General features: G+C 46.4%; 1 protein-coding gene across 4 annotated transcripts in view; it reads right to left on the reverse strand.

The window, feature by feature from the left end:
• Positions 1 to 23,379, reverse strand: part of LOC119973115 (contactin-4-like) — a 3,053,649-nt gene that overhangs the window by 2,725,343 nt on the left and 304,927 nt on the right. The gene's annotated exons all lie outside the window — the stretch shown is intronic.

Below are 23,379 nucleotides of genomic sequence, written 5' to 3' on the forward strand. Positions count from 1 at the left end.
GGGAGTTACCACTGACCAGAAACTGAACTGGATGAGCCATACAAATACTGTGGCTACAAGCACAGGTCAGAGGCTAGGAATCCTGTGGTGAGCAGTTATAGAGATGTGGGCATACCCAATGTGCAGGCACAGAAGTGGGTGGCCACCAGAAGGGGCAGGCAGTCAGTGCAGGAATCCCCTGTGGTTGTCCCCCTCTCGAACAGGTATACCATTTTGGATACTGTTGGAGGGAATAGCCTATCAAGGGAAAACAGCAGCAGCCAGAGCAGTGGCACCATGGCTGGCTCTGATGTTCAGCAAGGAGGGTCAAAGCCCAGAAGAGCAATAGTCATGGAGGACTCTATAGTCGGGGGCACAGATAGGTGCTTCTGTGGATGTGAAAAAGACTCCAGGTTGGTATGTTGCCTCCCTGGTGCCAGGGTGCAGGATGTCTCAGAATGGGTAGCAGGCATCCTGAGGGGGAGGGAAAACAGGCAGAGGTACATATTGGTACTAATGACATAGGCAGGAAGGGGCATGAGGTCCTGCAGCAGGAGTTCAGGGAGCTAGGCAGAAAGTTAAAAGACAAGACCTCAAGGGTTGTAATCTCAGGATTACTCCCTGTGCCACGTGCCAGTGAGGCTATAAATAGGAAGATAGAGCAGCTAAACACATGGCTAAACAGCTGGTGGAGGAGGGAGGGTTTCAGTTATCTGGACCATTGGGAGCTCTTCTGGGGCAGGTGTGACCTGTATAAGAAGAATAGGTTGCATCTAAACTGGAGAGGCGTAAATATCCTGGCCGTGAGGTTTGCTAGTGTCACACGGGAAGGTTTAAATTAGTATGGCAGTGGGGTGGGTACCGGAGCAATAGGTCAAAAGGTGAAAACATTGAGGGAGAACTAGGAAATAGGGCCAGTATGGCTCTGAGGAAGAGCAGACAGGGAGTTGTTGCTGAAAACAGCGGGATTGGTGTCCTGAAGTGCATATAAGAACATAAGAACTAGGAGCAGGAGTAGGCCATCTGGCCCCTCGAGCCTGCTCCGCCATTCAATTAGATCATGGCTGATCTTTTGTGGACTCAGCTCCACTTTCTGGCCCGAACACCATAACCCTTAATCCCTTTATTCTTCAAAAAACTATCCATCTTTACCTTAAAAACATGTAATGAAGGAGCCTCAACTGCTTCACTGGGCAAGGAATTCCATAGATTCACAACCCTTTGGGTGAAGAAGTTCCTCCTAAACTCAGTCCTAAATCTACTTCCCCTTATTTTGAGGCTATGTCCCCTAGTTCTGCTGTCACCCGCCAGTGGAAACATCCTGCCCGCATCTATCCTATCTATTCCCTTCATAATTTTAAATGTTTCTATAAGATCCCCCCTCATCCTTCTAAATTCCAACGAGTACAGTCCCAGTCTACTCAACCTCTCCTCATAATCCAGCCCCTTCAGCTCTGGGATTAACCTAGTGAATCTCCTCTGCACACCCTCCAGCGCCAGTACGTCCTTTCTCAAGTACGGAGACCAAAACTGAACACAATACTCCAGGTGTGGCCGCACTAACACCTTATACAATTGCAACATAACCCCCTAGTCTTAAACTCCATCCCTCTAGCAATGAAGGACAAAATTCTATTTGCCTTCTTCATCACCTGTTGCACTTGTAAACCAACCTTCTGTGACTCATGCACTAGCACACCAAAGTCTCTCTGAACAGCGGCATGCTTTAATATTTTATTGTTTAAATAATAATCCCGTTTGCTGTTATTCCTACCAAAATGGATAACCTCACATTTGTCAACATTGGATTCCATCTGCCAGACCCGAGCCCATTCACTTAACCTATCCAAATCCCTCTGCAGACTTCCAGTATCCTCTGCACTTTTCGCTTTACCACTCATCTTAGTGTCATCTGCAAACTTGGACACATTGCCCTTGGTCCCCAACTCCAAATCATCTATGTAAATTGTGAACAATTGTGGGCCCAACACGGATCCCTGAGGGACACCACTAGCTACTGATTGCCAACCAGAGAAACACCCATTTATCCCAACTCTTTGCTTTCTATTAATTAACCAATCCTCTATCCATGCTGCTACTTTACCCTTAATGCCATGCATCTTTATCTTATGCAGCAACTTTTTGTGTGGCACCTTGTCAAAGGCTTTCTGGAAATCCAGATATACCACATCCATCGGCTCCCCGTTATCTACTGCACTGGTAATGTCCTCAAAAAATTCCACTAAATTAGTTAGGTATGACCTGCCTTTTACGAACCCATGCTGCGTCTGCCCAATGGGACAATTTCTATCCAGATGCCTCGCAATTTCTTCCTTGATGATAGATTCCAGCATCTTCCCTATTACCGAAGTTAAGGTCACTGGCCTATAATTTCCTGCTTTCTGCCTACCTCCTTTTTTAAACAGTGGCGTCACGTTTGCTAATTTCCAATCCACCGGGACCACCCCAGAGTCTAGTGAGTTTCGGTAAATTATCACTAGTGCATCTGCAATTTCCCTAGCCATCTCTTTTAGCACACTGGGATGCATTCCATCAGGGCCAGGAGACCTGTCTACCTTTAGCCCCATTAGCTTGCCCATCACTCCCTCCTTAGTGTTAACAATCCTCTCAAGGTCCTCACCTGTCATAGCCTCATTTCTATCAGTCGCTGGCATGTTATTTGTGTCTTCCACTGTGAAGACCGACCCAAAAAACCTGTTCAGTTCCTCAGCCATTTCCTCATTTCCCATTATTAAAACTCCCTTCTCGTCCTCTAAAGGACCAATATTTACCTTAGCCACTCTTTTTTGTCTTATATATTTGTAAAAACTTTTACTGTCTGTTTTTATATTCTGAGCAAGTTTACTCTCATACTCTATCTTACTCTTCTTTATAGCTTTTTTAGTAACTGTCTGTTGCCCCCTAAAGATTTCCCAGTCCTCTAATCTCCCAGCAATCTTTGCCACTTTATATGCTTTTTCCTTCAATTTGATACTCTCCCTTATTTCCTTAGATATCCACGGTTGATTTTCCCTCTTTCTTCCGTCCTTCCTTTTTGTTGGTATAAACCTTTGCTGAGCACTGTGAAAAATTGCTTGGAAGGTTCTCCACTGTTCCTCAACTGTTCCACCATAAAGTCTTTGCTCCCAGTCTACCTTAGCTAGTTCTTCTCTCATCCCCTTGTAATCTCCTTTGTTTAAACACAAAACACTAGTATTTGATTTTACTTTCTCACCCTCCATCTGTATTTTAAATTCCACCATATTGTGATCGCTCCTTCCGAGAGGATCCCTAACTATGAGATCATGAATCAATCCTGTCTCATTACACAGGACAAGATCTAGGACCGCTTGTTCCCTCGTAGGTTCCATTACATACTGTTCTAGGAAACTATCGCGGATACATTCTATAAACTCCTCCTCACGGTTGCCTTGACCGACCTGGTTAAACCAATCGACATGTAGATTAAAATCCCCCATGATAACTGCTGTACCATTTCTACATGCATCAGTTATTTCTTTGTTTATTGCCTGCCCCACCATCTCGTTACTATTTGGTGGCCGATAGACTACTCCTATCAGTGACTTGTTCGCCTTACTATTCCTGATTTCCACCCAAATGGATTCAACCTTATCCTCCATAGCACCGATGTCATCCCTTACTATTGCCCGGATGTCATCCTTAAATAACAGAGCAACACCACCTCCCTTACCATCCACTCTGTCCTTCCGAATAGTTTGATACCCTCGGATATTTAACTCCCAGTCGTGACCATCCTTTAACCATTTTCAGTAATGGCCACTAAATCATAGTCATTTACGATGATTTGTGCCACCAACTCATTTACTTTATTCCGAATACTACGAGCATTCAGGTAAAGTACACTTATGTTGGTTTTTTTACCTCTGTTTTGAATCTTAACATCTCCAGTTTTATTCCTTTTGTTATTACTGGGCCTATTCACTGTGCTCCCTCAGTCACTGTAACTTGTACTGTCGCCCTTATGGATTTCTGACTATGTCTTCTCTGCCTTGCACTTTTCCCCTTACTTCCTTTTGTTTCTGTCCCTGTTTTACTACCTTCCAACTTCCTGCATCGGTTCCCATCCCCCTGCCATATGTGTTAATGCAAGAAGTATAACAGGTAAGGCAGATGAACTTAGAGCTTGGATTAGTATTTGGAACTATGATATTGTTGCCATTACAGAGACCTGGTTGAGGGAAGGACAGGATTGGCAGCTAAACGTTCCAGGATTCAGATGTTTCAGGTGGGATAGAGGGGGATGTAAAAGGGGTGGAGGAGTTGTGCTACTAGTTAGGGAGAATATCATAGCTGTACTGTGGGAGGACACCTCAGAGGGCAGTGAGGCTATACGGGTAGAGATCAGGAATAAGAAGGGTGCAGTCGCAATGTTGGTGGTTTACTACAGGCCTCCCAACAGCTAGCAGGAGATAGAGGAGCAGATAGGTAGACAGATTTTGGAAAGGAGTAAAAGCAACAGGGTTGTTGTGATGGGAGACTTTAACTTCCCCAATATTGACTGGGACTTACCGAGTGCTAGTTGGATGGGGCAGTGTTTGTAAGGAGCATCTAGGAGGGCTTCTTAAAACAATATGTTGATAGTCCAACTAGGGAAGGGGCTGTACTGGACCTGGTATTGGAGAATGAGCCCGGCCAGGTGGTAAAAGTTTCAGTAGGGAAGCATTTTGGGAACAGTGACCACAATTCAGTAAGTTTTAAAGTGCTGGTGAACAAGGATAAGAATGGTCCTCGGGTGAATGTGCTAAATTGGGGGAAGGCTAATTATAACAATAGTAGGCGGGAACTGAAGAATCTACATTGGGGCGGATGTTTGAGGGTAAGTTAACATCTGGCATGTGGGAGGCTTTCAAATGTCAGTTGAAAGGAATTCAGGAACAATATGTTCCTGTGAGGAAGAATTTGATTTGATTTCATTTCTTATTGTCACATGTATTAGTATACAGTGAAAAGTATTGTTTCTTGCATGCTGTACAAACAATGCATACCGTACAGAGGGAAGGAAGGAGAGACTGCAGAATATAATGTTACAGTTATAGCAAGGTGTAGAGAAAAGATCAACTTAATACGAGGTAGGTCCATTCAAAAGTCTGATGGCAGTAGGGTAGAAGCTGTTCTTGAGTCGGTTGGTATGTGACCTCAAACTTTGGTGTGTTTTTCCTGACGGAAGAAGGTGGAAGAGAGTATGTCCGGGGTGCATATAGCAAATTTTGGGTACCTTGGATAACAAGAAATATTGTAGGCCTCGTCAAAAAGAAAAAGGAGGCATTTATCAGGGCTAGAAGGCTGGGAAAAGACAAAGCCTAAGTGGAATATAAGGAAAGTAGGAAGGAACTTAAGCAAGGAGTCAGGAGGGCTAAAAAGGGTCACAGAAAATAATTGGCAAATAGGGTTAAGGAAAAACACAAGGCTTTTTACACATGCATAAAAAGCAAGAGGGTAGCCAGGGAAAGGGTTGGCCCACTGAAGGACAGGGGAGGAAATCTATGTGTGATACCAGAGGAAATGGGCGAGGTACTAAATGAATACCTTGCACCAGTATTCACCAAAGAGAAAGAATTGGTAGATGCTGAGTCTGGAGAAGAGTGTGTAGATAGCCTGGGTCACATTGACATCCAAAAAGACGAGGTTTTGGGCATCTTGAAAAATATTCAGGTGGATAAGTCTCCAGGGTCTGATGGGATCTACCCCAGAATACTAAAGGAGGCAAGAGAGGAAATTGCTGAGGCCTTGACAGGAATCTTTGGATCTCACTGTCTTCAGGTGATTCCCGGAGTACTGGAGAAAAGCCAATGTTGTTCCTTTGTTTAAGAAGGGTAGCAAGGATAATCCAGGGAACTAGAGGCCGGTAAACCTTACGTCAGTGGTAGGGAAATTACTGGAGAGAATTCTTCGAGGCAGGATCTACTCTCATTTGGAAGCAAGTGGACATATTAGCGAGAGGCAGCACGGTTTTGTGAAGGGGAGGTCGTGTCTCACTAACTTGACAGAGTTTTTCGCGGAGGTCATAAAGATGATTGATGCAGGTAGGGCAGTGGATGTTGTCTATATGGACTTCAGTAAGGCCTTTGACAAGGTCCCTCATGGCAGACTGGTACAAAAGGTGAAGTCACACGGGATCAGAGGTGAGCTGGCAAGATGGATACAGAACTGGCTAGGTCATAGAAGGCAGAGTGTAGCAATGGAAGGGTGCTTTTTTGATTGAAGGGCTGTGACTAGTGGTGTTCTGCAGGTTCAGTGCTGGGACTTTGCTGTTTGTAGTATATATAAATGATTTTGAGTAAAATGTAACTGGTCTGATTAGTAAGTTTGCAGACGACACAAAGGTTGGTGGAATTGCGGATAACGATGAGGACTGTCAGAGGATACAGCAGGATTTAGATCGTTTGGACACTTGGGCGGGGAGATGGCAGATGGAGTTTAATCCGGACAAGTGTGAGGTAATGCATTTTGGAATGTCTAATGCAGGTAGGGAATATACAGTGAATGGTAGAACCCTCAAGAACACTGACAGTGAGAGAGATCTAGGTGTACAGGTCCACAGGTCACTGAAAGGGGCAACACAGGTGGAGAAGGTAGTCAAGAAGGCATACGGCATGCTTGCCTTCATTGGCCGAGGCATTGAGTCATGTTGCAGCTGTAAAGAACCTTAGTTCGGCCATACTTGGAGTATAATGTTCAATTCTGGTCGCCACACTACCAGACGGATGTGGAGGCTTTGGAGCGGGTGCAGAAGAGATTTACCAAGATGTTGCCTGGTATGGATGGCATTAGCTATGAGGAGAGGTTGAATAAACTCGGTTTGTTCTCACTGGAACGACGGAGGTTGAGGGGCGACCTGATAGAGGTCTACAAAATTATGAGGGACATAGACAGAGTGGATTGTCAGAGGATTTTTCCCAGGGTAGAGGGGTCAATTACCAGGGGGCATAGTTTTAAGGTGCGAGGGGCAAGTTTTAGAGGAGATGTACGAGGCAAGTTTTTTACACAGAGGGTAGTGGGTGCCTGGAACTCGCTGCCGGAGGAGGTGGTGGAAGCAGGGACGATAGTAACGTTTAAGGGGCGTCTTGACAAATACATGAATAGGATGGGAATAGAGGGATACGGACCCCGGAAGTGTAGAAGATTTTAGTTTAGTCGGGCAGCATGGTCAGCGCAGGCTTGGAGTGCAGAAGGTTCTATTCCTGTGCTGTACTTTTCTTTGTTGTTTGTGCAACTCGGCTTCATGTCTCTGCAACGCCTGTCCACCATCTACAGGGCACAAGTCAACAGTGTGATCGAATACTCTGCACTTGGCTGCTTTAGCTCCAACAATACTCAAGAAGTTTGACACCATCCAGGACTAAATTGGCATCTTAACCACAAACATTCACTGCCCTCACTATCAATACACAGTGCCAACATCTACAGGATACACTGCAAGAACTTACAAACGCTGACAGAACCAACCAAATCCACATCCATTACCATCTTGAAGGACAAAGTCAGCAGACAGATGGGAACACCACTGCCTAGAAGTTGCCCTTTTAGGCATGTACTATCCTGACTTGGAATTACATTGCCACCCCTTCACTGTCGCTGAGTCAAAACGCTGGGACACCCTTCCAGACAGCGGCATCGCAGAATCCCTATAGTGCAGCAGGAGGCCATTTGGCCCATTGAGTCTGCACTAACCCTTTGAAAGAGCAATCTACCCACATCCACTCCGTCCTATCCCTATAGCCCCATCACCTTATCTGCACATCTCTGGTCACTAAGGGGAAATTTATCATGGACAATCCACCTAACCCGCACATCTTTGGACTGTGGGAGGAAACCGGATCACCCGGAGGAAGCCCATGGGGAGAAAGAGCAAACTCCAGACAGACAGTGACCCAAGGCCAGAATTGAACCCGGGTCCCTGGCGCTATGAGGGAGTAGTGCTAATCACCGTGCCAGCACGGCAGAAATTCAAGAAGACAGCTCACCACCATCTTCTCAAGGGCAATAAATGCTTGTCTCGCCAGGGGCACCCACATCCCATAAATCACTAAAAATGACGCTGAACGTAAGGGCTAAAGATGATTGTTGTTCATTGTGGAGATTGCAACAAAAATGAGTTTCCCGCATGTTGCATTTTATTCAATCAACAAATTTCCTGTCAGACCATTTGGATCACGATCTGCTGCTCCAAATAATAATTTAACATATGTTGAATTTCCATTATGCTGTGGAGAGACTGATTTGTACACTTATGCTGCATCGGAAGTGGTGCCACCCAGTTTATATTTAATTTTATGTTGCTGAAACTAAAGAAGAAAATGAAGAGATAGTGGAAACGTGATAACATGTCTGTAAAAATTAACTACAAGAAGGAATAGTAGCAGAGGACAAACAAACAAGATAATGTGATTCCAATATTTAAAAACCAGAGATAAAGCAAGACCGGGGAACTACAAGCTAATTAGCTTATCATTGGTGGTGGGAAATGTAATGAAATCCTTACTTAAACACGTAAATTTTAAAAATCTATCCGCTTAAATCATAATCAAGAGTCATCAACACGAATTCCAAAAGAGGTCATGCTTGACAATTTCATTGAACAATTTGAAACAATAACAAAAAGGGCAAGACAAGGTTAACACAATAGGCATTTGGATTTTTGACAAAACCTTTGGTGAAGGAGCTCAAAATAGATGCCGTGGTAAGGTCAAAACTGGGGATTCTGTTGAAAAGTAGTAGAAAAGATAGCAAGCTGGCTTCAAAAGCAGATAATGGATTTTGGGATTAGAAGTAGTTTCTCAGATTGCCAAATGGTGAGAAGTGGTGTTCTAGAAGGATCAGTGCTCAGATCGCTCTTCACCACATACAAAAACAATTATGATGTGGAGATGCTGATGTTGGACTGGGGTGAGCACAGTAAGAAGTCTTTCAACACCAGGTTAAAGTCAAACAGGTTTGTTTCAAATCACTAGCTTTCGGAGCACTGGTCCTTCCTCAGGTGAATGAAGAGGTAGGTTCCAGAAACATATATATAGACAAAGTCAAAGATGCAAGACAATACTTTCAATGCGAGTATTTGCAGGTAATAAAGTCTTTACACATCCCGAGAGGGGGTAATCCCAGGTTAATGAGGTGTGAATTGTCTTAAAACAGGACAGTTGGTAGGATTTTGAAAGCCGAGGCCAGCCCAGAACAATTATGACTAGAAGGTTATAAGTACAATTTCAAAATTTGTCGATATCACCAAATTTTTAATGATTTCTATAAAATTGCAGGGTATACTTTATACAGAACTATTACTGTTATATGACAAAAAAAGTAATCCATTAATAAACTTGTAAAATAGGCGTATAATCGGCAAATGAATTGCAATATATTTAAGTTTGAGGTGGAACAGCTCGGCAGGAGGTAAGAAGGCCACATATACTCCTGCTCCTAATTCATATGTCCTTGGAAAATACAGGTCTAAATAGGCTAGTGGAACAGAGAGAGACTTGGGGTCCAGGTATAAAGATCATTCAAAATATGTGGACAGTTGATGAGGCCATAAAAATGCAAACAGCACTGGGTTTTATTTCTGGGAGGAGAAAATTGAAAAAGAATGTTAAAGTGTATAGAAGTTTGGTTAAAAAATACAGAGAACTGTGAGCAATGTTAGCCTCCATGTTGTAAAAAGGATATAGAAGTCCTGCAAAACATGCAAAATAAAATACTAGAATCATTTTCAGAGGATCAGAGGTGCTCCAGGAGTAAAAATTGGAGGCATGTGTATAACATTCAGGACATCAACAACCTATAACTTCTTGCAGAATCAGAAGGGGCCCTGCAGTATATCATTGATCAAGTAAAACCTAAAAGTTTATAATATGGATTAAGCGTGAAGACAAAAACAATGGTAGTTAGAAGGAATACATTAGAAGAAGCTAGAGAGAAGACCAAAATGGATGGTGTCACATTAATTGACGGAAATCAAAGGGGAAATATGAAAGTCCAGGTCACCAGTTCAACTTGCTCCAGCAAGTTGCAAATGTCAGTCATGGCCTAACATTACACCCAAATTCTTCTGAAGCATTAGTGTCAGACTTGTTGTGGGAGCTTATCATCTGCCTTCAGAGCCTGTGTACTGGTGATTGGCCTCCTGCAAGCTGAACTTCTCTGCTGCTTCCCACTTTCTGTGGAGCTACAGGTCTATGATCAGCGGCCTGCTGCTGGCCATCTTGGTCCTCATCTGATATCCAATCTAAGGTTTAAGATTCAAAACAGAGGTAAAAAAACCAACATAAGTGTACTTTACCTGAATGCTCGTAGTATTCGGAATAAAGTAAATGAGTTGGTGGCACAAATCATCGTAAATGACTATGATTTAGTGGCCATTACTGAAACATGGTTAAAGGATGGTCACGACTGGGAGTTAAATATCCGAGGGTATCAAACTATTCGGAAGGACAGAGTGGATGGTAAGGGAGGTGGTGTTGCTCTGTTATTTAAGGATGACATCCGGGCAATAGTAAGGGATGACATCGGTGCTATGGAGGATAAGGTTGAATCCATTTGGGTGGAAATCAGGAAGAGTAAGGCGAAAAAGTCACTGATAGGAGTAGTCTATCGGCCACCAAATAGTAACGAGATGGTGGGGCAGGCAATAAACAAAGAAATAACTGATGCATGTAGAAATGGTACAGCAGTTATCATGGGGGATTTTAATCTACATGTCGATTGGTTTAACCAGGTCGGTCAAGGCAACCGTGAGGAGGAGTTTATAGAATGTATCCGCGATAGTTTCCTAGAACAGTATGTAATGGAACCTACGAGGGAACAAGTGGTCCTAGATCTTGTCCTGTGTAATGAGACAGGATTGATTCATGATCTCATAGTTAGGGATCCTCTCGGAAGGAGCGATCACAATATGGTGGAATTTAAAATACAGATGGAGGGTGAGAAAGTAAAATCAAATACTAGTGTTTTGTGTTTAAACAAAGGAGATTACAAGGGGATGAGAGAAGAACTAGCTAAGGTAGACTGGGAGCTAAGACTTTATGGTGGAACAGTTGAGGAACAGTGGAGAACCTTCCAAGTGATTTTTCACAGTGCTCAGCAAAGGTTTATACCAACAAAAAGGAAGGGCGGAAGAAAGAGGGAAATTCGACCGTGGATATCTAAGGAAATAAGGGAGAGTATCAAATTGAAGGAAAAAGCATATAAAGTGGCAAAGATTGCTGGGAGATTAGAGGACTGGGAAATCTTTAGGGGGCAACAGAAAGCTACTAAAAAAGCTATAAAGAAGAGTAAGATAGAGTATGAGAGTAAACTTGCTCAGAATATAAAAACAGACAGTAAAAGTTTTTACAAATATATAAGACAAAAAAGAGTGGCTAAGGTAAATATTGGTCCTTTAGAGGATGAGAAGGGAGTTTTAATAATGGGAAATGAGGAAATGGCTGAGGAACTGAACAAGTTATTTGGGTCGGTCTTCACAGTGGAAGACACAAATAACATGCCAGCGACTGATAGAAATGAGGCTATGACAGGTGAGGACCTTGAGAGGATTGTTAACACTAAGGAGGGAGTGATGGGCAAGCTAATGGGGCTAAAGGTAGACAAGTCTCCTGGCCCTGATGGAATGCATCCCAGAGTGCTAAAAGAGATGGCTAGGGAAATTGCAGATGCACTAGTAATAATTTACCGAAATTCACTAGACTCTGGGGTGGTCCCGGTGGATTGGAAATTAGCAAACGTGACGCCACTGTTTAAAAAAGGAGGTAGGCAGAAAGCAGGAAATTATAGGCCAGTGAGTTTAACTTCGGTAATACGGAAGATGCTGGAATCTATCATCAAGGAAGAAATTGCGAGGCATCTGGATAGAAATTGTCCCATTGGGCAGACGCAGCATGGGTTCGTAAAAGGCAGGTCATGCCTAACTAATTTAGTGGAATTTTTTGAGGACATTACCAGTGCAGTAGATAACGGGGAGCCGATGGATGTGGTATATCTGGATTTCCAGAAAGCCTTTGACAAGGTGCCACACAAAAGGTTGCTGCATAAAATAAAGATGCATGGCATTAAGGGTAAAGTAGTAGCATGGATAGAGGATTGGTTAATTAATAGAAAGCAAAGAGTTGGGATAAATGGGTGTTTCTCTGGTTGGCAATCAGTAGCTAGTGGTGTCCCTCAGGGATCCGTGTTGGGCCCACAATTGTTCACAATTTACATAGATGATTTGGAGTTGGGGACCAAGGGCAATGTGTCCAAGTTTGCAGATGACACTAAGATGAGTGGTGAAGCGGAAAGTGCAGAGGATACTGGAAGTCTGCAGAGGGATTTGGATAGGTTAAGTGAATGGGCTCGGGTCTGGCAGATGGAATACAATGTTGCCAAATGTGAGGTTATCCATTTTGGTAGGAATAACAGCAAACGGGATTATTATTTAAACGATAAAATATTAAAGCATGCCGCTGTTCAGAGAGACTTGGGTGTGCTAGTGCATGAGTCACAGAAGGTTGGTTTACAAGTGCAACAGGTGATTGAGAAGGCAAATGGAATTTTGTCCTTCATTGCTAGAGGGATGGAGTTTAAGACTAGGGAGGTTATGTTGCAATTGTATAAGGTGTTAGTGCGGCCACACCTGGAGTATTGTGTTCAGTTTTGGTCTCCTTACTTGAGAAAGGACGTACTGGCGCTGGAGGGTGTGCAGAGGAGATTCACTAGGTTAATCCCAGAGCTGAAGGGGTTGGATTATGAGGAGAGGTTGAGTAGACTGGGACTGTACTCGTTGGAATTTAGAAGGATGAGGGGGGATCTTATAGAAACATTTAAAATTATGAAGGGAATAGATAGGATAGATGCGGGCAGGTTGTTTCCACTGGCGGGTGACAGCAGAACTAGGGGACATAGCCTTAAATAAGGGGAAGTAGATTTAGGACTGAGTTTAGGAGGAACTTCTTCACCCAAAGGGTTGTGAATCTATGGAATTCCTTGCCCAGTGAAGCAGTTGAGGCTCCTTCATTACATGTTTTTAAGGTAAAGATAGATAGTTTTTTGAAGAATAAAGGGATTAAGGGTTATGGTGTTCGGGCCGGAAAGTGGAGCTGAGTCCACAAAAGATCAGCCATGATCTAATTGAATTGCGGAGCAGGCTCGAGGGGCCAGATGGCCTACTCCTGCTCCTAGTTCTTATGTTCTTAATCTTATGTTCTTAAGGACTAGTAAGCAGCAGCCATGCTGATTAGATAACTAGTGCTCTAAAGCACAGATAAGACCTCCAAACTTTCCAGTGTAAATGACACCTCCAAAATGTATAATGAGCATTTTTCCACGAGCAGATCAGAACACAATTATAAAGAGTGATCACTTCTATTTTTATATTTCTCGGAGATTGCTTCATCCTCCTTAGCTTGTGTGTATTCGCCATGTTTACACCAGAAAGTTTCAGGGAGTTCAAGAAACCATGAGCCCAAAGGTAAATCCATGTTAATATGGCCCTATTGAGTGATTAATTGACGGGAACCAAAGGGGAAATATGAAAGTCCAGGTCACCAGTTCAACTTGCTCCAGCAAGTTGCAAATGTCAGTCATGGCCTAACATTACACCAAATATGCTGAATAACAATCCAATTCTCCCAAGGGGTTGACTCACACACAAGGTAACCACGGCAGTGATATACAGAGTATAAACAAATACATCGAAACAGGAAAGAGGCCACTTAGCTCCTCAAGTCTGTTAAACCTTTTAATGAGATCATGGATAATCTGTGACCTAGTTGCACATGCCCACTTTTGCTCCGTATTACTTAATGCCTTTGAGTAACAAAAATCCATTAATCTTAGATTTAAAGTTGGAAAATGGTCCAACACCAATTATCATTTGCGGAAGAATGTGCTCAATATCTACCACACTTTATGTGTAGAAATGTTTTCTGATGTCAGTCCTGAAAGGTTTGGTTGTACATTTTACATGATGCGACCGAGACCTACACCTCCTCAAACAGGAGAAATAAGTTATTTCTATCTAGCTTATCTGCTCCCATTAATATCTTAAGGTCGCACTATGAGGGTGACACGATGGTACGGTGGTTAGCACTGCTGCCTCACAGTACCAGGAACCTGGGTTCAATTCCGGCCTTGGGTGACTGTGTGGCATTTGCACCTTCTCTCCATGTCTGCATGTGTTTCCTCCGGGTGCTCCGGTTTCCTCCCACAGTGCAAAGATGTACATGTTAGGTGGATTGGCCATGATAAATTGCCCCTTAAATGTCCAAAGTGCAGATTAGGTGAGGTTATGGGGTCACAAGGATAGATGGGGTGCTCTTTCAGAGGATCAGTGCAGACTCGATGGACCAAATGGCCTTCTTCTAGAAAGTATTCTATGATATCTTGAAAACGTCAATCAAACCACCCTTTAATCCTCTAAATTCTCAGAAATTCAACCATCTCCTTGTGTAATCTCTGTTAACTTTGTAGTTTAAATACCATTCTGGTGAATCTATATTGCCACCGTATCAAGGCCAATATGTCCTTTATGACGTGTAGTACCTAGAAGTGCTTACAGCATTCCAGGTGTGGTCTAATCTTCATATTCCTGTAGCATATCTTCAAACCCTTTTTCCAGATACAAATTCTGATTATTTTCTTTACCTAGTTATTATTTTAATGACTGACATATCTGGACCCCAACTTTCTTTTGGACTTCCACTAGTTCTCACTTTCCACCATTTAGAAAGTGTCCTGCTGTTTTTAGGTCCAAAATGGATGAACTCTCATTTGCGTGCATGGAAATTGATGGGAGTGGTTCGCACTGCTGCCTCACAGTGCCAAGGAGCTGGATTTGATTCTGACCTTGGGTGACTGTCTGTATGGAGTTTGCACGTTCTTCCTGTGTTTATGTGGGTTTCCTCCAGATGCTCCGGCTTCACCCCACAGCCCAAAGATGTGCCGGTTAGGTGGATTGCGCAAGCTAAATTTCCTAATAGTGTCCAAAATGTTAGGTGGGGTTATGGGGAGCCTAGGTCGGGTGCTCTTTCGCAGGGTCAGTGCAGACGCAACAGGACGAATGGCCTCCTTCTGCACTGTAGGGATTCTATGATCTGTTCAAGTTTGTCTATTCACCAAATCTATCAATATCTTTTGGTAATGTTCTTATTCCATCTGTACAGCTTCTAATACCACCTCTCTGTTGAAGTCAGCAGGTTGCAGCTGACATTCTGACATCCTGTCAATTTTGTCAGTTTTAACCCATGCCAAACCCAGTTGCTTTATTTGCACATGAAAATCCAACCTGAAATTAATTCTTGGGATATGCAGATGCTTAATACATAAGTAATACACCCAACTGCCTTGTAGGCTATTGCAAGTGGTAACCCAAATTGAAATAAACAGGTTAGTGATTCTGTTAAGATTTAGAGACAGAGGAATGCCCCCAGACAACATTAATTGTCCGTTTTCTTTCAAGAGTAGCCATTTCCAGATAAAACCCTTTCAAAATGGCTGGTCGGAGTGGGAGGTGGTGCAGAAACAGCCCTCAGTAAGCCTGACAAATAAATTTAAAATGGCATTAGAACAGAGTTGAACACAATATGAAAATATCAAATATCTCATGACATGGGATTGGGCAGATTGGAGAGACAGGAAGAGAAACCGAAAAGTACAAATGTAAAATTGAACAAAGCAGAAATTAAATGAGAAAAGACAAGTGGGAGAAAAGTCACATGGATTACTCAAGCAGAATAATTTCCCTAACTGTGCCCAGGAGAAATAAAGACAAATAACAATAATGGAAAGAGTCAGATAAAAGATAATTTTAAAGTAATTCACCCCCAGGCTTTCAACAAAATAATAACAAGGAGGTTGATGGAAAGGAAACAGAACCTAAAGAAAAAGAGGAACCAGAAGGAAAATGGAAAATGCAACGTGACATGAAGAAACATTAACATCGGAATGTGAGAAGGCTGAAAACACAGTTCGAGGACTATTGAGAAGATCTTCAGTCACAGATCCTGTGAAAGAGATTTCAGAAATCAGATAGTATTTCTGGTGAAAATATTGCAACATAACTTCCAGTGGCGGCTATGAAGGAGTAAGTCGCACATTTGGTGGCTCCCGCTCTGGACGAACTTTTGGACCTTTCCCCCCCGACTTTTTCCGGTTTTAAATGGTAAATTCGAAGGCTGAGGCAACTGGGCACCGTTTCCACATATCGGTATATGGAGAAAAGAACCGGAAGTGCACGAAAAGGCAGAAATAGAAAGATAGGCAAGAGCTATGCTGAGGCTGTAGCTGGAGACAGCATGGCCGAGGACCGGACCCCTGGTGTGTTGGCCCAGCGATCAACGGAGCAGTTGATGCAGTTCATCCAGGACGGCTTTGCCAAGCAGAAACGGGATTGCCTGGACCCAATTAAAGAGTCGATTGATCGGCTGGAGCACAGATTGGACACCCAGGATCGGGTGATCCAGAAGGTTGAGAATGCGCTGGCTGAGCAGGTAGAGCATCAAACTGCGGTGGAGTTAGAGGTGGGGATGCTGCAGGACCAGCAGAAAAGGCTTCTGGAGAAGGTGGAGGACCTAGAGAATAGGTCGCGTCGGCAGAACTTAAGAATTGTCGGGCTCCCGGAGGGGTCTGAGGGAGCTGATACTGGGGCATACGTCATGAGTATGTTTGAAAAGCTGCTGGGGAAGGGGACATTCCCCCGACCCTTGGAGGTGGACAGGGCATGCATAGCGCTTGCGAGGAAGCCGTGAACGAGGGACCCTCCTAGGGCAATGGTGACGAGATTCCACAGGTTCCTGGACAAGGAATGTATTCTTCAGTGAGCCAAGTGAACGTGGAGCTGTAAATGGGACAACAGTATCCTGCAGGTTTACCAGGACCTGAGTGTGGAGGTGGCTAGGGAAAGGGCAGGCTTCAACCAAGTTAAGTCAATCTTCTTCAAGAAACAGGTGAAGTTTGGACTGCTGTATCTGGCTCGTCTCTGGGTCACACATGAGGGCCAGCATCATTATTTTAAGTCGCCGGAAGACGCGCTAGACTTCGCGAAAAGAAAAGGGCTGGTGGGGAGCTGAGAACTCTCAACTTTGATGCAACTTGTTGGCTTATATTGTTTTTTTTATTTTATTTTTTCTCTTGTGTTTTTGAGTTCTGTTTAAGAAGGGGGGGAAAGTTTTTATCGTTTTAGGGTTTTTTCTTTTTGGTGGATGTCGGCAATGTCTTTTTCTTTGATGTGCACTTTTGTGGGATGGAGACATGCTTGTTTGCATTTCAGTGGAGGTTTTTCTTTTTCAGCTGGGCGATTGTGTGGGGATCGTTAGATGAGGAAATTCGTTTGTATGTGTGGGGGAGGGGAGTGAGGGAACAATAGGTGGGAGACGTTTTGGCACCGGGGCAGAGGCCACCAAGCTAGCTGGGTGAGCTAGCTCACGGAAGCGCAGTGGAGGGTATGCATATGTTTAGATTATTGTATGGGTTAGGTTTCAGAGTGGTGTTGCTGGGGGGGGGGGGGTAGGGGGGTTAGTTGTTCTACTGACAAGGGAGGGACTTTGGTTGAGGAACAGTGAGGAGGTGAGTGGCAGGCCGGAGGAGGCACGGCGCATGGGCTGGAGGCGGGCCCAAGAAAGGGGATGGCTGATTGGCGGGGAGGGGGGTGGCTCTTTGCCCCCCCAATTAGGCTGATCACCTGGAATGTTTGAGGGTTAAATGGGCCAGTTAAGAGGGCACATGTGTTCGCGTACCTAAGGGGACTGAAGGCAGTCTAGTAATGCTGCAGGAGATGCACCTTTGAGTAGTGGACCAGGTTAGATTGAGGAAAGGCTGGGTCAGTCAGATCTTCCACTCGGGGCTGGATACAAAGACTAGAGGGATTGCGATCTCGATTAATAAGCGGGTGATATTTGAGGTGGGTAGAATAATTTTGGATGTGTTTAGTCGATATATTATGGTTAGTGGTAAGCTGGAGGGGATGAAGGTAGTGCTGGTTAATGTATATGCGGCAAATTGGGATAACGTGGAATTTATAAAGAGGATGTTGGGGAAGATACCGGACCTGTACTAGCACAAGCTGGTCATCGGAGGGGACTTTAATACAGTTATTGATCCTGGCCTGGATCGGTCATGCTCGAAAACAGGCAGGGTGCCAGCAATGGCAAAGGAACTGAAAGGGTTCATTGAGCAAATGGGGGGTGTGGATCCATTGAGATTTAGGCAGCTGAGGGTGAAGGGGTTCTCCTTCTACTCCCACGTACATGAGGTATACTCTCAGACGATTTATTTGTTTTGAGTAGGGCCTTGCTGGCAAGGGTGGTGGACACGGGCTACTCAGCAATCACAATCTCGGACCATGCTCCACACTGGGTTGACTTGCAAGTTAGTAAAGATAGCAATCAGCGCCCAAAATGAGGTTAGATGTATGACTATTGGCAGACGAAGCGGTGTGCGAGAGGCTGAGGAAATGCATACAAAATTACCTGCAGGTAAATGATATGGGGGAGGTCTCAGCAGCGTTGGTCTGGAAAACGCTGAAGGCAGTGGTGAGAGGAGATCTGATCTCGATCCGGGCTCACAGGATCAGGATGGACAGGGCAGAGACAGACCGACTGGTAAAAGAGATTCTACGAGTCAACAGGAGATACGCGGAGACTCCAGAGATGGGGCTTTTAAGGGAACGGCGGAGGCTACAGGCGGAGTTCGGCTTGTTAACCACAGAGAGGGCAATGGAACAGCTCAGAAAGGTGAGGGGGGTGATCTATGAGCATGGTGAGAAGGCCAGCAGGTTGCTTGCACAGTAGCTCAGAAAGAGGGAGGCAGCGAGGGAAATAGGGAAAGTTATTGACGGGAATGGGAACTTAGTTGGGGACTCGGCAGGGGTGAGTAAGGCGTTTGGGGATTTCTACAGCAGGCTGCACAGGTTGGAACCCCCTGCGGGGCCGGAGGGGATGAGCACTTCCTGGAGGGGCTGACTTTCCCGAAGGTCGACGGGGAGCTTGTAGAAGGACTGGGGGCCCCAATCGGGTTGGAAGAGAGAGTGGCGGGCTTGAAGGCCATGCAGTCGGGTTAGGCCCCGGGACCAGACGGGTACCCAGCGGAGTTCCACAAAAAGTTCTCCGGGATGTTGGGACCAGTGCTGATGAAGGTGTTTAATGAGGCAAGGGAAACAGGGGTTCTGCCCCAGACGATGTCACAGGCCACAATTTCGCTTATCCTGAAACGGGACAAAAACCCGGAGCTATTTGGGTCTTACAGGCCGATTTCCCTGTTGAACGTAGACGCCAAATTATTGGCCAAAATTTTGTCCTCCAGGATTGAGGATTGTGTACCGAACGTCATTGTGGAGTATCAGACGGGGTTCGTTAAGGGCAGGCAGCTGGTGGCCAATGTAAGAAGGCTGCTAAACGTGATCATGATGCCCCCGGAAAGTAGGGAGGTGGAGGTAGTGGTCGCGACGGATGTGGAAAAAGCTTTTGACCGGGTTGAGTGGGATTATTTATGGGAGTTTCTGGGGTATTACGGATTTGGGAGGGGCTTTATTGACTGGGTCAGGTTGCTGTACCAGGCTCCTGCGGCAAGTGTACGGATGAACAGAATGACTTTGGACGATTTTAGACTGCACCGGGGGATGAGACAGGGATGCCCCCTCTCCCTACTGCTGTTTGCACTGGCTATAGAGCCACTGGCTATAGGGCCTCTGACAATTGCTCTGAGCGCCTCAAGTGGCTGGAAGGGGCTGGTCCGGGGGGGGGGGGGGGGGGGGGGGGGGTGGAGCACAGAGTCGCGCTGTATGCAGACGACCTGCTTCTGTATGTTTCAGATCCAATTGAGGGGATGGTAGAAATCATGGGAATTTTAGGGGAATTTGGCCAGTTTTCAGGGTATAAGCTTAATATGGAGAAGAGCGAGATGTTTGCGGTCCAGGCGAGGGGTCAGGAGAGGCGACTGGGGGAACTGCCGTTTAGAGTGGTCGGGGACAGTTTCAGGTACCTAGGTATCCAAGTGGCGCGGGTTTGGGACCAGCTTCATAAATTGAACTTGGCCCGGTTGGTGGAGCAAATGAAAGATGATTTCCGGAGATGGGATGCGCTCCCGTTGTCTCTAGCTGGGAGAGTCCAAACGGTGAAAATGAGGGTCCTCCCAAGATTCCTGTTTGTATTTCAATGTCACCCCATCTTCATTCCGCAGTACTTTTTTAAGCGGGTCAATAAAGTTATTGAGGGCTTCGTATGGATGGGGCAAGTCCCCGTGAGTGAGGAGGGTAATGCTGGAGCGGAGTCTGAGAGAGGGAGGGCTGGCGCTGCCGAACTTTAGCAATTATTACTGGGTGGCTAACATAGCCATGATTAGGAAGTGACTGGTGGGGGTGGGGGTCGGCATGGGTGCGTATGGAGGCGGCTTCTTGCAAGGGCACAAGTGTGGGGATGCTGATAACTGCATCTCTGCCAGTCCTGCCAGCGTGGTACTCCACCAGCCCCGTGCTGGTGACGGCCTTGAGAGTCTGGGGGCAATGCAGGAGATATGTGGGAGCAGTGGGAGCATCGGTCTAATCCCCAATCTGCGATAATCACCGGTTTGCCCCGGGGAGGATGGATGGGGGGTTCCGAATATGGCTGAGAGGGAGGGGGGTTGAGAGGAGAGGGGGGGGGGGGGGGGGGTTGAGAGGATGGGGGACTTGTTTATAGAGGGGAGCTTTCCAAGTATGGAGGAGAAGTTTGCATTGGTGGGGGGAAACGATTTTCGATATCTGCAGGTGCGGGACTTTCTACGTAGACAGGTATCAACCTTCCCACTCCTGCCGCTAAGGGGGATTCAGGACAGGGTAGTTTCCAGAGGATGGATAGGAGAGGGGAGCGTTTCTGACATTTACAAGGAACTTATGGGATCAGAGGAGATGCAGACCAAGGAGCTGAAGCAAAAGTGGGAGGAGGAGCTGGGGCGAGAGATAGAGGAGGGCCTTTGGGCGGACGCATTGAGTAGAGTCAATGCGACCGCAACCTGTGGCAGACTCAGCCTGGTTCAATTCAAGGTCGTTCACCGGGCCCACATGATAGTGGCCCGGATGAGCAGATTCTTTGGGGTGGAAGACAGGTGCGCAAAATGGGCGGGTGGACCGGGGAACCATGTCCACATGTTCTGGGCATGTCCAAAGCTGAGGGGATTTTGGCAGAGATTTGCTGACGTCATGTCCAAGGTATTAAAAACAAGGGTGGAATTGAGTCCAGAGGTAGCAATTTTCAGGATGTCACAGGATCCGGGAATCCAGGAGGAGAAAGAGGCAGACGTTCTGGCCTTTGCTTTCCTGGTAGCCCGGAGGTGGATATTACTAGCATGGAGGGACTCAAAGCCCCCGAAGTCGGAGACCTGGCTTTCGAACATGGCTAGCTTTCTCTGTCTGGAGAAAATTAAGTTCGCCTTGAGAGGGTCACTGTTAGGGTTTGCACGGAGGTGGAAACCATTCATCGACTTCTTCGCGGAGAATCAATCGTCAGCAGAGGAGCTGGGGGGGGGGGGGGAGGGGGGGGGGGGATGGTTAGGTTAGCGTAGATTAGGGGTTAACTAATGGTGAGACCTGTTCGGGGGGAGGTGGTATTTGCACTATTTCTGGGCGTAACAGAGGGCGTAATTCTCCAACTCGCGCTGCCAGTAGCCTCATCAGTTTCTGGTGAGGCTGAGAATCCAGCGCCAGGGAGGAAACGGCGCCAACCTCCGAATCCCTGGCCCGCCTACTGGCAGCGGGATTGAGGTTTACGTCAGCCTGCCAGTGGGTGGATGCAAACGGGTCATGAATCTTCCAGCTTTACTTGCTGTAATTCCGGGCCCGCGTGATTCTCTGGTCCTCTGGGCAAGGAATCATGTGGGCAAGAATTACTATTGGGATGGACAAGTGTGGCCCTGAAGTGGTTTTTATCTGATTTACTGAAATATCTTTCACAGGGCCTGTGAGTCCATCTGGCACCCTCCCTCCCACAATGTGATACCTGCCCACCCCACTCCACCACTACTAGATCCTTCTACCACACCCCAGGTACCCCCTAAATAAAGAGACCAACCCAGAGACCCCCCAGAATAAAGAGAGCCCCAAACAGAGACCCCCAAATTATGGAGAACCCCTCAGAGACCTCCCAGGGACACCCCCAGATGCACCCTAAATAAAGAGACACTTCAAAGACCACCTGAATAAGGAGATTGTCCCAGAGTTCCCTGAAATAGAGACCCCCCCCCCCCCACCAGATGCCACAGAAAAAAGACCTCTTTCAGGAATCCCCTCAGGAAAGAACCCCTCTCTGGAAGCTTGAATTGTGATGCGGTGGAGGAAAGGGGTGGTCACCCATGGGATCTCGCTACTGGGCCGCCCGCTCAAAATGGCAGCCCAATAGCACATAGTGAAGGATTATGGGCACGATTCTCTGACCGCGTTGTGCTCCCACTTGAGCTCAGCATGGCTGGAGAATGTCGGGAGAGGTTTGCAGCAAGCCTCCCAACAGGCTTCGTGCCTCACGGGATTCTTCGATGTACTGCGAGAAATCAGAATCGTATCGCCATCCAAAATGGGCAGGTCCAAATGACGCTCGTGGTCTTAGCTTGTAAACCTACTTACGACCTACCTGCGGGGCCTCCCTCGATTCTTCAGCTTCCCCAGGGAGGCTGCAGTCAGGTGCTGATCAGTGCTGGTTCACACAAACGTGGACCAGGCGGAATGGCCACGGGGGTCTCCCGGGTCATTGGAGACCCCAGGGTGGTCAGGATAAGTGTAGGGTGGCTCTCTGGCCCACCTGGAACCCAGAGTGCAGGAGATGGCACCGGCAATGAATGGCATGGAGCCTACATTGGCACCATGAGTGAAGGTGTCAAAGGCGTTGTGCAGTCGGTAGCGGCCATGGCTGAGGGTCTCGGCAGTATATCTGCCTCATTGGGGGATGTCACTCAGTACCAGGCCGACCTTGATGGGTTCTGCGGGATATGTCCTGCTCTTGGATGGGAATGGCCGAGGCACTGTGAAGCTTGTCTGTGTCGCAGGTGCGCATGGCTGAGGCACTGCAGCGCATGGTCCAGTCCCTGGTGGTTGGGACCCAGTCACTGAGAATCATTGTCGAGGGCGTTGACACAATGGTGTGGACTATGGGGAACCACCAGGGCTGGCAGAGCCAGATGATGCAGGGGCAGCCAGTGCCCAAACCAGCTGCCCCTCCATCCCAAGGTGCACCCCAGGGCCCTAGGGACACTGACCGGGAGGAAGGACGCTGAGTGCCAACCCGGGCCCACACCATTGGGCGGTGTCAGTGGCCACCAGCATTCACAAGTTCCACTTCGCGTCTCGGGGTGGCACACGGGACAGGCGCATGTGCTGTCGACAAGGTGAGCGGGATCCTCCAGCCCCCAGAGGACACCTGCCATGGGCATCGA

The sequence above is a fragment of the Scyliorhinus canicula genome, chromosome 11 (assembly GCF_902713615.1).
Source record: "Scyliorhinus canicula chromosome 11, sScyCan1.1, whole genome shotgun sequence".
Lineage (NCBI taxonomy): Eukaryota > Metazoa > Chordata > Chondrichthyes > Carcharhiniformes > Scyliorhinidae > Scyliorhinus > Scyliorhinus canicula.